A 4,620-nucleotide genomic window follows, 5' to 3' on the forward strand; every position below is an offset into this window, starting at 1 on the left:
CTCTTGATCATATCTAGGGGTTTTAGCCTCTAACCCCAAAGCCCAAAATGATCTGGGCTTCTGGAAGACAGCCACAGTTTTCAGCACCAGTATGTGTGTGTATGTATGTGTGTGTGTGTGTGTGTATGTTTATATATATGTGTGTGTGTGTGTGTGTGTTTATATATATATGTATATAAATCTGCTACTGGGAATGGAGGTGAAAGAATGTCATCCAAACTAAACTTGACCTTGAAAATGCCTACCACCTCCCTCAACTCAGCTGAGAGCTTGTCACCTTTTATGTCACCTTCTACCCATATGGTATTATTCTCACAGTACCACCAGCTGCTGAGTGACTATGGGCCACCATCCCTAGGCTATACCCAGGGAACTGGAAACAGCCAAGTGACCCCAAAGCAAATGTGCTAAACTGCTGGCTATCATCCAAGAGCTGAGGGATTGATCAGATCCACCTATACAGGGAGCAAGGGCACAATGAAGAGACCAAAACAAATTATGATTCATGCTAAAGGACTAGTTTGGGAGTGCTTGGCTAAAACAGAATGGAATGCCAGATTCTAACCACCTTCATAGTTTTGCGAGGTATTCCATCTTTTTACAAGATAGGCAGTTACAGTTCATCTTCCCTGTCCAGATGAAACATGTTTTCAAAATGGTAATCATTTGGTTTTTCTTCCTGGTTTCTTTCCCGTGGTTCAGTAGGCTCTGAAACTAGCAAAGATCTTACAGTTGATTAGGATTTGCATTTTAAGTAGTTAGAGCTACTCAGATTTTTTAAAGCATTGGTTTAAAAGATGCAGGTAAAAGTTTTCTATCTTACAGCAAACTGTTGCTTGCCTCCAAGATACCAGTGTTGCACTTTAATCTTCTCTTTTGAATACATTCATGCACCTAAATTGTTTTTTGTTCCATTCCATAAAGTAATACACCTCTATGAATTTTATTTTTGATGAATACTGACAGCACTCTTTACTTAGTAGCCAGTCCCTGGTTTGCCATACAGTATACATTCTCTATAACTTCTTTTTTGCTTAAGCATTGCATCACTATCAGTGCTTGAAATTAAAGATGCACAAGTTATAAATACAGAATAAAGAGTAACCAACTAAACTTACTTTTTACTAATATTGTATGTAGACTTTAGTTCTATGTTTGCTGTAAGTTCATCAAAACATTTTTCAAAATGACTAAAACTGTTTGCATATTTATATGTATTTATTATTTGATGTAATAAAGCTTATGTTCATTAACAATAAGTAAATAAAAATGAAGAATTAGACCCTAACAGAAGAACAATTACATTAAATGCAAATGGTCTAAATTCATCAACTAAAAGAGATTGGTAGATTGGTTTTAAAAACATGATCCAACTAAATGCTCTGTGCAAAAAACTTGCTTTAAATATAATGATATAGGCAGGTTGAAAGTAAAAAGGATGGAAAAAGATATATCATGAAACATTAATCAAAGGAAAGCAGAAATGGTAATATCAATCACATAGACTTAATATTAACAATATAAATAAAGTAGACTTCAGAACAAAGAAAATTACCAGAGAAGGACACTGTAATAAAAGAGTCAATCTACCAGTAACATGTAGCAATCCTACATGTGCTTGTACCAAACAACAGAGCTGCAAACTATGTAAAGCAAAAATTGATAAAACTGAAAGGAGGCCAAGTGCAGTGGCTCACACCTATAATCCCAGCACTTTGGGAGGCCGAGGTGGGTGGATCACCTGAGGTCAGGAGTTTGAGACCAGCCTGGCCAACATAGTGAAACCCCGTCTCTATTAAAAATACAAAAATTAGCCAGGCGTGGTGATGGGCACCTGTGGTCCCAGCTTACTCAGGAGGCTGAGGCATGAGAATCGCTTGAATCTGGGAGGTGGAGGCTGCAGTGAGCCGATATCACGCCACTTCACTCTGGCCTGGGCAACAGAGTGAGACTATATCTCCAAAAAAAAAAAAAAAAAAAACTGCAAGGAGATATAGAGAAATCCTGAAGGAAGAGCAGATTTGAATCTGTTCAGAGGATTGGAACCCAGAGAACATGACAAGAATGGAAAACCACAGAGGCTTTATCCTCCAAAGAGGCAGTGGGCTGAGCTCAGTAAGAGACAGCATCTGCTAGGTAAAACAAGGCCTGAGGATTCTGGGAGAGTATAATATGCAGGATGATGTCAGACACATATTGCTGAACCTTTTTTTGACTCAATAATTATTTATTTTAATGTGTATTACAGAAAAAATACATTGGGCACAGTAGGTAGAAACATGGTTACACAGACCATATAAATTAACAGACTCTGTCATGAATGTTTCAGACGTTCATATACTGAACATTTCAGCATGACTTTTATTTATTTATGTTTTTGGAGACAGAGTCTTGCTGTGTCACCCAAGCTGGAGTGCAGTGGCACGATCTCAGCTCACTGCAACCTCCGACTCCCGGGTTCAAGCAATTCTCCTGCCTCAGCCTCCCAAGTAATGGACTAGAGGCGCCCGCCACCACACCCGGCTAATATTTGTATTTTTAGTAGAGACGGGGTTTCACCATGTTGGCCAGGCTGGTCTTGAATTCCTGACCTCAAGTGATCCACCCACCTCGGTCTCCCAAAGTGCTGGGATTACAGGCATGAGCCACCGCGCCCGGCCTCAGTATGACTTTTTGGAAGTAGGGATGGTAAGAATGACTGCTCCCATCGTCTCACCCCTGGTAGTCTAGTTGGGCTATCATTCCATGTTAAGATTGCATCCAAATGGCAGTGGACTGCCAAGGTGCTCCATCTGTATCACAACACCAAGCAGGGGCACCACTCATCCTGAACTAAGGAAGCATCTAGGTTTAATGCCAGCATCAGTCACCCAACTGGTCAATCTTAAGCCTAGATCAAGGAGTTCTTCACATGTTTAAATCATGCAGCTATTTTTTGCATGCATCTTATAAATATTTATTACTTGATTGTCATGGTTTTAAAAATTTTACCTTTTAAAAGCATAACTTTTTTGTTTTCATGATGTTTATAGAAGCAGTACATTGAACAAGTGTGACTGTGACACAATCAAAATCCAACTTTGTTTTCTGTTTCCTGTCTCACCTCTAAACTTTATCCAGTGGGGAAAGCTTTCTTTCTACCACTGGAAAATAACCTAGCAAGCCTGGTGTATATATATATATATATATGTGTATATATATACATATACATATATGTGTGTGTATTTTTTTTTTACTAATGCTTAGATAAAAGACAGTCTTACAGACTTTTATGTGCAAACTCAGTCTTAATTTGGTAGTTTGAATATCAAGTCCTAGATATTAGTCAACTCTTCCATTTTCTTCCTGTTGCCTAGGCAAGGCTTCTACTTGACGGCTGCCTGTTTTCCAGAAAGGGAGTGTGGTTGGTTTCTGCTCTCCCCACTCACTTCCTCCTTCACTTGTTAGCTGAAGTTTTACTTCTTTCAGGGACAGAAAGGGGCAGGCTAGAGGGATGAGAGGTATAGGTCAAAGGACAGTACTTGCTGGCTAGTGGCTGAGAGCTCTCTGGGTCAAGCAGAAAGTCGAACGTGGCTCCCTGCCTGGGCACTTTCATGGAGATTTCCATCATTCCATGGTGCAGGGTACCTAATAATGTCTAGTCCAAGTGGTCATTGATAACTTCTTTCAAAGCCTCTGAAAAACAGCATTCCCCTCTGGCTTCTTCTTGCTAGAAGAAAGCAAGAATTCCTCCAGGTCACTCAATTAGGACGGCAGGTCAAGACTAACACAGTCACTTCTATATTTTCTTGGGTGGGAGTCAGGAGCCATTGCCCTATATCCCCTAAGTGCAGGGAGCACCTTCCATAGCTCTCCTTGTAGTTCCAAGGAAGCTTCTTGCACTAGGTTTATTTTTTTGTTTGTTTTTATTATTCCACTACGTTTAAGGAGAAGGCAGTAGCCACTTTGTTGGGTCTCTAGCATAGCACCAGGTCCCTCCTAAAAGGTCTTCCACAAATCCTCCTCTCTCTTCACATTCTGACTTATTTTAAATATCTTTGATTGAGCTAAGATATCCAAAAATCATAGAACAAGCTCTGCACAAATTCCTTCGTAAATTCACACGTGAGGAGCCTGTCTCACACGAACTTTGGTAATATACCTACTGTATTGAAGCCTCAGTCAAAAATGTGGTTGGAAACCTCATTCTAACATCCTGCTATATTTATTTGTTTGATTACTTTCTATTTTTAAAAAGTGGACCAGGCATGATGCTTCATGCCTGTAATCCCAGCAATTTGGGAGGCTGAGGCAGATGGATCATTTGAGGTGAGGAGTTCGAGACCAGCCTGGCCAACATGGTGAAACCCTGTTTCTCCTAAAAATACAAAAATTAGCTGGGTGTGGTGGCACACACTCCAGCCTGGGCGACAGAGTGAGACCCCATCTCAAAAGAAAAAAAGAAAAATAATATCAGTTTTCCATTTATGATAGAGAGCTTATTTTTTAAATTAATATACTTGATTATGTAGTGAATCAATTTAAAGAAAAAATATTAAATAATGAAATACAGGAGATACATATATAGGACTGAAAACATAGAGATGGTAGGCTGGGTGTGGTAGTTCACACCTGTAATCC

At 39.7% G+C, this 4,620-nt stretch overlaps 1 pseudogene; it reads left to right on the forward strand.

The window, feature by feature from the left end:
* The first annotated feature begins 207 nt into the window (after nucleotides 1-207).
* LOC100599556 lies at nucleotides 208-564 on the forward strand (annotated as a pseudogene).
* Nucleotides 565-4,620: the final 4,056 nt, after the last annotated feature.

The sequence above is a fragment of the Nomascus leucogenys genome, chromosome 21 (genome assembly GCF_006542625.1).
Source record: "Nomascus leucogenys isolate Asia chromosome 21, Asia_NLE_v1, whole genome shotgun sequence".
NCBI lineage: Eukaryota > Metazoa > Chordata > Mammalia > Primates > Hylobatidae > Nomascus > Nomascus leucogenys.